The 10,034-nt window shown below is 42.3% G+C and overlaps 1 pseudogene; it reads right to left on the bottom strand.

The window, feature by feature from the left end:
* Nucleotides 1-467: 467 nt before the first annotated feature.
* Nucleotides 468-4,367, bottom strand: LOC110596860 (annotated as a pseudogene).
* Between the last annotated feature and the right edge of the window lie 5,667 nt (nt 4,368-10,034).

Below are 10,034 nucleotides of genomic sequence, written 5' to 3'. Positions count from 1 at the left end.
TGTCTGAATGAAACGTAATTGTACACCTAACCCTTAACTGTACCCCACAAAACTATAATAAAAATACTGATTAATTATTAAAAAAAAACAAAAAAAAATATTTTAAAACTCATTCTCAAGAAAAATTTTCTCCATGTGTATCCATTTCACAATGCCTTTGCCGATAACAGTTATTATTTTTTAAAATCTCTTTGCCGATTGGGTGGGCCAATCATGAATTCTCTTGTAGTATTTATTGTACTTATTTAATTATTAGTGCATTTATTTTATAAATCGCTTCCTCTTTTGGAAGTTATCTACTGATGTTTTTCTGTTAAGCTACCCATCTTTCCTAATTTATTTATATGAATTTATTTTACACTAAGCATATTAGCTTTGCTTTGTGCAACTCACACATGGGGCAGAATTTATCCCGGGGTGTCATTTCCTTTCCATTGTGCCTATGGTATTTTTATGCACAGACTTTTTTATGGAGAACCTCTATTTTTGTTTCTGCTGGGTTTTTTGTTGTTCGCTTGTCTTGTTAAATAAGCCTTTATTGAAATATATTTCCTTTTTTGCTTCTTTGGGCATTCCACTGCATCACTATTGATGTCATCTATGATGTCATGGGGATGGCAGCCATCAGCATTGCAGCTCACAGATTGGGCAGTCCCCAGGATCTCTTTAATGGTTCCAGAGAATTATCTAGCTAAAGATCGATGTCACACTTGTCTGGCAATGTTAACAATATCATCAAAAGTGATGTTCCCACTGTGTTTAATATTCTCCTGTTTCTTTCTGTCTCTCGGTGGTTCCTTGAGGTCTTTGATGATCAGGGCAGAGGCAAAACGTACCACCTCAATCTGGGCCTGTCTGTTCTAAATGGTCACTTCCACTGTAATCCTCAAATCTTCCCAGTCACTGGTTGCCTTGGCGATGTCATCACCAATCCTTTCTGGAGACAGGCCCAGGGGGCCAATCTTGGGGGCCAGCACAGAAATGGCACTGACCTTGCCCCCAGTGCACCTCAGATCTCATTGGGGTCGAACATGAGCAGCATAGTGGAGGCGTCTGGTGTCGGATGAACCTGGATTCTGGACGACCGAAGAAAGTTGCACTTTGGGCTCAGCTCAGCCAAAAACCGAAAAACTCTGCTCTTTTTTCAAAAGTTCTTCCCCTTTTCCAATATATTCACAACTATTCACTTTATTTTCTTCTAGTTTTTATGGCTGCATTTTTTTATACTTAATGCCGTTACCCATCAGAAATTTATCTTGGAATGTGGCAGATACTGCTTTACAAAAACCTCCTGTTTTTCATAATTGAGAAACGTGTGCCTGTTAAGTGAAAGTTTACTGTACACGAAAGAACAGGATGCAGAGGTCAACGGAAACCTAATGATGCCATCTCTTCTGGCGGCCCCTAGTGTTCACCTCATGACATTACACATGCAGCTTCTAGTGTTTTTTGGAAGCACTCACAGGACAGGTTCTAATGCTGGCAACAACAGAAGAAACTCGACAAAAACTTGGTTTGATGCAAGAAGCTTATTACATGTACATAAAACTTATTTAAGTAATGTGTCTGCTTAATCATCTCTTGACAAAGGAAGCACATTCTCAGTCCTTCCTACGTGCCAGACCCTGCCACAAAGACTTTATATGTGTTTTTTGATGAATGCTCAAGATAACTAAATACAGTAAGTGTTATTATCCTTGCCCATAAGGCAACTGAAGCTCATGATGGTCAATTACTTTAACTAACAGACGGAAAAGCTTGGATCTGAACCCAGATCCATCTGCTTCTGAAGCCCTTCCTCCTTCTTCTATGCCTGGCTTTCCTGAGGGAACCACAGAAAATTACTTTTTTGTCTTAAAGTAAGTCTCAGAGTCAGAATATCTTCAAGTTTCACAACCACAGAGATGCAGAGACCCTGGCTGTTTTATTCACCCACTTATATCCAGTGGCTATTGTATGATGGGCATTCAAAAGGAAATAAAATCATAAATCAGTGTGAGGTGACCTCTGTAGTACAGTATGGGCAAAACCAGAAGAGAGTGGTGTCCCTGTACCCTTCCTCGCTCACTGATCATTATTAACTATTCACGGCCTCTTGAATCTGAAAGCAGAGCTGGGCAATAGAACGTTCTGTGATCACAGAAATGTTCTAACTCTGCACTAGCCAATACAATAGCCACTAGCTGCATATGGACGTGGAACCCTAAAAATGTGGTTGATGTGATAAAGGGACTAGATTTTTTGTTCTGTTTAATGTGAATACATTTGTATTAAAACAACCACATGAAGTTAGTGGCTTCTATCCTGGACCATTCAACTCCAGAGTTTCAGATGATATGACATCTCCCATATGATGAAAAGAACCAAATATGCTGTATTTTTTTAAAAGTCTGAAACTTCCTAAAACATCAAGAAGCTGACAAGATTATATGAACGACCAAACGATTATCGAAAACTAAGTCCTGGTACGTACCCAGGTGAACTGATCACTGAAATTGCTTCTCCCCCAAGGGCATATGCTGAACTTGGTAAATTTGAACTGCAATTTTCATTACTTCTTCAGGGAGATAAAAACAGAAGATAACGTTCAGGACCCACCCAAGGTAGAGACTCCTCTAGGGAATCTTCCCCTCCATGAAGCTAGAACCTTAGAGGGCCACATCCTTTGTGTAATTGTGACCCAGAAATAAACTCAGTGCCTTCTCCTCATTCCTATCACAGGGCACTGTAAGAAATGCTGTTTTGCACATTACCTGGGTGATTTGAGAAATTTCAGGCCATGAATGTAAAGAGGCTGCTGACTTGTAGAGTCCCGGTGCACTGGTAGAAACAAATGCAAATCCTTTTTGGAGGACTATACCATCGTCCTACCTTAACAAAGCCCCACAAATAATATCCCAGATAAAATGGGTATGGGAATCAGTAGAACTATTTGCCAAATATTATGATGTCTAGGATTGGAGCTACGTCAGTCTGAGTTCTTGATTAAGTGTAATGATAGAGTTCCCCAAATGACTTATGTTGGACATAGAGCATGAGCAAGAAATAAACTCTTGTTGCGATATGATGTGAGAAATTTGGGGGGATTACTGTGATAACTATACCCTAGCCTATCCTGAGTGATGCCATGAACAATTCCGTCATACATTACTAAGCACACAAGGAAACAAGGCACCATGAGTGAGAAGCAGCAAACTTAACAATGCAAAAACAGACCCACAAAGACTCTGGGTACTAACATTATCAAACATAGAGTATGTTAAAGACTTTTACTCTCTTTTTAAAAAGTGGCAAACTATGAAATATCTATAGGTGTGGTCTTTGGAAATATGCTGACAAAAAAAAGCCAGCCCTGCTTAGGCACCCATGGAATTTCAAGCATGCCATGAAGTCAAGATGTCACTGGCTGATGCTTTCCTTTGGTTCCCACCCAAGGTGAAAACAAACCACAGGCCCCAGAGAAATTTATTGTTCCGGTTCCTACTGTTACATATAAACAACCCAAATATGATGATGGAAATCAACAAACATTTCACTGTGCATGTAGGATTCTGTGGACCAGGAATTCTGAAAAGGCACAGCAGGACGGCTTGCCTCTGTGCCATGTTGTCTGGAGTCTCACCTAGAAACACGTGAAGGCTGCTTGGGCCTCCTCATGGCCCTGTGTCTATGTTCTGAGCAGCCAAGAGAACCAAGCAGAAGCTACATTGCATTTTATGATCTATTCTCAGGAGTCACTTTATGTCATTTCCACCATAGTCACAAATGCACCTAGATTCCAGAGGAGAATCGAGGTCAATGGGAGGACTGACCAAGGCAGTTGCAAGAGAAGCATGCTGATAAGAGATAACCATTGCACAGTCTTCTTTTCATATTCTTTCTCTCAGGTCATCCTTTCCCTAATCTGTGTGATGCTAATGGCCTATGGTCATTATCCTCTGCCTCTCCCATCCCTTTTGTCCCCAACAACAAAGCCAAGAGGTATCTGGTATCAGTCATTTTGTCAGGTTTGCTAATAGCCCTTTAACTGATCCATATATTGTATATTTGGTCTATTTCCTGCTTCTCTCTCTCTCTCTCTCTCTCTCTCTCTCTCTCTCTCTCTCTCTCTCTTTCTCTCATAAAGCTCGTTTCCTATCAGCAAGAAACCAGGGGAGTTATTTGTAGGAGAGAGAAAAGGAGCCATCTCAGCTAGTCCTGAAGGCAAACTTAATTCGACACTTCAGGGTTACTAAGTCAGGGCGGTATATGGACCAGAAAGGATGGTCCACACTGAATCCATGCTTTTTCCCATTCCCCAGTCTCCTAGTCCCAGGAAAAATTTCCTGGGCCTGTATGATGCCACCAAAGACTCCATCACCTGCCATCTTTGAACTCTCCACAGCATACCCCCCTTTCTTAATTCTATCTATAAAATTTCTGACAAAGAAGATGCCCCTGGAAGGTATGCTTAGGTTTTAAATTAAGGATTTGTATTTGAAAAAGGAAATCTCATCCTCAGCAGGAAAATGTCCTAAGTCAATGAATCAACTAGACAGATACCTTAGAGAAACATGCCAACTCAAATGTAGGAACTGTTGGTGGCCAGGCATTTATTTCTGCTTCCATGGCTGAGAGATTGATTTTCATGAACCCCTTGAGACTCAGTGCTTCCCCATCCATCCCAGAGGCGGAAGTACTCATTGTGCTTAAATCTTGTACAGCACTTCCGGGAGAGTTCCGAGTTCTTGCAATAAAGCAGTTCGATTATTTTAGGAAGTGGCCTTTGACTTACTTGACCTGGTTTCTCCTTATCAAAGTAAGCATGAAAATCACAAATATTCTTATACAAATATCAGATTGGAGGGATCTAGACAAATGTCCTTTTCCATCATTTTAATACTGTGATTGTGGGTGTCTAGGACCGAACCCAAGAAGTGACATCCTCCAGGTTACTCGGTTTAGTCTAAGCATCTTAAGATTCCATCAGGGAAACAGCAATGCTCTTAAGACTTCAAGGCCTAACACCCAGGAGGACCACAGCTATGGTTGGCTAAAATAAAGAGATTTGTTTACTTTTCCACCCAATTCTTTTGTGTTGTGTTTTGTTTTCATAGCAATAAAATCCTTTAAAAAAAAAACAGCTACTCAAAAAAAAAGAAAAGGAAATAATAGAGAAAATGTGTTTTTAAACCTGTACTTTCCCAGGATTAGTGACTATTAATTTTTTTCATATTTGATCTAAATGTGTTGAAAATTAAGTAAATATAGCATTAATGATAGCATTGGGAACTTTCTTGACTTTCATACCCATTCTCATTCCAATTTTGTCTACCTAAAGATAGACACAATTATGAATTTAATATGTATCTCCTTCTAACATTTTATGGTTTTATAAATGCATATTACAAGTTCAAGGTATTTTTTTAACATCTAGACATAAACATGAACTGGTATTTTTCAATCAACTTATTTCACTGGATATGCAATGAGTGTGAGTGTCAAGGGAACACCTTGATCCAACCAAAAGTTTCACTTTTTCACCCGGTATTCACTTCTTATCTATCATAGCTTAACCTAATGCTCACTAAAGGGGGAACAAAGATTTTTAAAACATGGCTTAACTTTCTTAATTAGAATTTAAATCTTTCTGGAATGTATGCCTTGGGTTGTTGCATTCAATCAGCTTTGATTCAAAAACCTTGAGCTTTGTGTCTAGCAAGAGATACCCATTCCTGTGTGGAGAGAAAAACAACAGACTCAGACCCCAAGCCTTGCAGATTCAGCCTGTCACAAAGTCACATTGTGATGCGAGCACGTCAGGGAACTTGTCTGGGTTTACAGATAAGCAACTCCGAGAAGAAATGGAAAAACTCCTGGCACAAATTTAATCTTTGTGCGGTCAAACCACTTAAGTCCTTTGTTCAACTTCTGTTTTGTGTGGGGCTTGGTTCAAAAGTTGCACACTCCATACCCTGTCTTGCCACAAACGTTCTTTCACGATGAAGTTTCATGTCTAATCCTGTGCGTGTCATGGTTGTTAAGGTACAAAGAACTCACTGCCTTCAAAGAACACATGTCAAGGTTCAGAGAAGAGGGAATTACTCCCTTAGAAAAAGACCTACGTGTTTCCTGCTAAGTACATCTTCTGCTGATGAACAGAAACATTTTTGCTGCATCACATCACTCACACAACCCCACTACATTTTGTTTTCTCATCTGCCCTAAACTGGTTATTTATTTCAGGCAAACAGGCTATTAATCATCTGCTGAGCACCTGTTCCACGCCTTCTTTCTGTCTGCCATAAAGGCGTGCCACAAGGATCAGTGTGAAAAAAATATAAAAATTCTCCAAAACTTTTTACACTCTCTGACATGAGGATCAATCTAACAAAGACATACCTGGACATGCCCAGATGGAGCCCAGGACCCAGACTTTGGGCAGGCAGCCCAGCTGTCCCAAGGCTGCCATAAGAAGGCCTGAATTGTGTGAGGCACAAGAGCGCCCAGCTGTGGGCAGCAGGGAGACCGGCTCATGTGGGCCAGCTGAGCCTGGTGCCCACGGGCTGCATCCACCCAGAGAGGGAGGGAGCCTTTCTCTGACCACTAACTGCGCACATGAGTGACTGCAAGCCTGCATGGGCGACCAAGGGCAAGAAACACCAGAGAACAAGGGCACATAATATCCTGGGGGTGCCAAAGCCAGAACCAAAAAAAGCTAGGTCCACCATGGAACCCCAGAGGAAAACATGGAGCTAGAATTAAAGACAAATGTAAGGTATCACACGGTCACAAACAATGACTAGGTGACAAAACAAACAGAAACACGGTCACAAACAATGACTAGGTGGCAAAGTAAATTGATGACTTACTAATTGCCCAGCAGAGTTCCGACAGACAATTTCTCTCTCTCTCTCTCTCTCTCTCTCTCTCTCTCTCTCTCTCTCTCTCTCTCTCTCTCTCTCTCAGGAACGCAAACACACTGAGGAAGACATCTGCACTGAGGAAAACATCTGCTTTTCCAAAATCTTTGACATCCACATGTCAAACAGAGCTCACCGTTTCTCAGATGCACTATTCTGGGCCCTTTCCCACCCCGTCACCCACCCAGGGGATACCATCCCTCCCGCCAGCCCACCTGTGTCTGCATTTCCCCCAAAGCAGTAGCCTTGGGAAACCAGCCTCACTGAGTACTTATCAAGAACAAACTTGTAACAGTCTCATTGCCGTCCTCTCCCCACCCCAAAGTGTACCCTCCTCAGGGAGACGGCCCTCTGTGTTGGAGTCTGATGTGTGTCGTGGTGCTCTTTCCTGTCAGACTCTGACAGTGGACCACATACACTCTGCTCCTTGAAGCAGGTACCCCGCACATATTCTCAACAGTCAGCAGTTAGCCAGACTCCACAGCCATTCAAGACAAAGAAGTCAGCACGTGCAGGTATGAAGTTAGTAAAACAAAATACAAGTAGATTAATTTTCCCACATCTTTAATGATAAACTTAATTGTTTCCTATAAAGAAAGTAGGCTTAAGTGAAATATGACTTCCATAAGTCACTAAAATTATTCTGAATTTGACACCCCCAGATCTGAACTTTACTTTTATCTTCTTGTTTAAAAATTTTGATTGTTAAAATCAGCAAAAATACCACCAGTTTAATAATCATAACTACACATCTTCCTCCTAACACAAACACATACACACACATACACACACACCCCTCTGTGTTCACACACATGTGAGTGGACACACACACACTCAAGCTCGTACACACAGGCACACACACACACACATGGGCACATGAGCACACATGCATGCACACCTGAATTCATTTCTCTCTGATTCTCAGCCCTTGAGCTCCAGGACCTCAGCTTCCTGTCCCTGCCAGTCAGGCTTCTACAGCCCTCACCTTGAGGGTACTTGAAACCAGGTTCCCACTTGGGTACCAAAGGGCTCAGGTAAGCGAAACACTTGAGTCTTAAGGCTGTGGAGTCCCTGACCTGAGCAATAGGAAAAAATGTGGGGATACCATTTCCTCAGGAAGTGACTTGTAACTCCATTGCACATCAAGGACGTAGCTGGCATTGGGTTAAACAAACATCTTTGACAACATAATCTCATTGGATCCTTATTTATTTAATAAAAGCCATGAAGTGGTTATTATTCTCCCCATTTTATAGCTTAAGAAACTGAGGCTCAGAGAAGCCAAGTAACATACTGAGGACTAAGATCCAGATAGAGATTACAATTCAGATTGAAAACCAAAGCAGTCATTTCCAAATCCAAGATTTTTCTGGGGCTTGGTTTCTAGTCTTTTTTTTTTTTTCTGGCTTTTAACTCTTTTTAAAACTCTAAACACACACACTCTAATGCCTCACTCAAGCCTTAGCTTGCCAGGGTCACCAGAGCTTCAATTGCTCTGTCACATGATGTCATCTTGTATAGATGCCAACATGTCCCAGCCCTTACCAAACACGTTTGACTTTCTTATAAAGCCATCTTTTGAGGTGAGTGGATTGCCTGAGCCCACGGGTTCGAGACCCGCCTGGGCAACTTGGCGAGACCTCATCTCTACAATAAATCAAAAAATCAGCCGGGCGAGGTAGCACGCACCTGTAGTTCCAGCTCCTTGGAAGGCTGAAGCAGAAGGATCGCTGGAGCCCAGAAGGTCGAGGCTGTGGTGGCCGGGAGCGGCCACTGCACTCCAGTCTGGGTGACACAGTGAGACTCCGACTCAAAAATAAATAAATAAATAAATAAATAAATCCATCTTTGACAGGAGAGGCTGTAAACCTTCCCTGGTCTTCACATTTCAGACCTGTGCATGTCCCTACATGAAAAAAAAAAAAAAAAAGGTGAAAGCGAGAGAACCCTACCTCTGAACACCTGCAGTGGCCTCAGATAGAAGCCTGACAGGGCCAGGCCCATCCACCTGGCACAAGTTCTCATCAAGGTGTCAGAGTGAGTTTCACAATCACAAGGGGCAGGTCATGTCATACCATATCCTCTTATAGCTTGAGCAATTCTGGTGATTTTTGGCACTGCTTGTCTGATGCTCCTGTCTCTAATGAAGAATGTGAGTCATTGTTAGATATCAGTGACTCTTCATTGAAACAAAACAAGACAACATTCCTGACTTGGAAGTGTCATCCACTACCCCGAAGCTTGAAATGTTAGTGCTTGGTCAACCTAGTTCCCCCTCAGCTGCCAAAGCGCTCCTTTCAAGGAAGGTGTCGATCAAATCCATCCTTTTACTCTCCAGAGTCTTCAATCTTCACGGGAAATAAAATCAGAACCTCCCCAGAACCGATGAACCCCCACATCCCCGACCGGGGCCAGGCCTTGCCGGCTGATCGCCTCTCTCTTATTCTTCACACCCAATGCACCCAAAGCCTCCCCCCTTCCTTCAGAGTCATCTGTCTTGTTCCCTCCCTTGACTTCCTGGTCTCTCTGTCTGAAATGCTCTTTCTCTCTGGTCTGTTACCCCTCAATCTCATTTACAGGCTGGGCCTTGGGTTTTCTCACTTGGTTGTTGTTTGCATGTTTTTTGTTTGTTTGGTTTGGTTTGTTTTGGTTTTGAAACAAGATCTCACTCTGTCTCCCAGGCTGAAACGTAGTGGTGCCATCATAGCTAGAACTATAGTCTGGAACTCCTGGGCTCAAGTGATCTTCCCACCTTAGCCTCCTGAGTAGCTAGAATTACAAGTGCACACCACCATGCCTGGAATTATTTTTTTTAAAGAGAGGAAGTATTCCTAATGTTTCTCGATCTGGCTGGCCTCAACTCCTGGGCCTCAAGCCATCCTCCCACCTCAGTCTCCCAAAGTGCTGGGATTATAGGCGTGAGCCACTATGCCCAGCCTATGTTTTTTTAAACATTGGTAAATCTGGACACCGCTTAGTGCAGTCATCTGACAGAAAGATAATCCCAACAGCATATACATAAAAGCATGTATATGCTGTTGGGATAGGACTACTGAGCCAGGTTCACTAGAATACAAAATAAGCCTATCCGAGTTCTCCATCATCTGAAGCAGACTCCAGGCAACTGAGCAG

The sequence above is a fragment of the Carlito syrichta genome, unplaced genomic scaffold (genome assembly GCF_000164805.1).
Source record: "Carlito syrichta isolate Samal-C Ts95f unplaced genomic scaffold, Tarsius_syrichta-2.0.1 Scaffold314793, whole genome shotgun sequence".
Taxonomy (NCBI): Eukaryota; Metazoa; Chordata; class Mammalia; order Primates; family Tarsiidae; genus Carlito; species Carlito syrichta.
The sequence above is the reverse complement of the archived record's forward strand: the minus strand, read 5'-3'. Positions and strand labels throughout refer to the sequence as shown.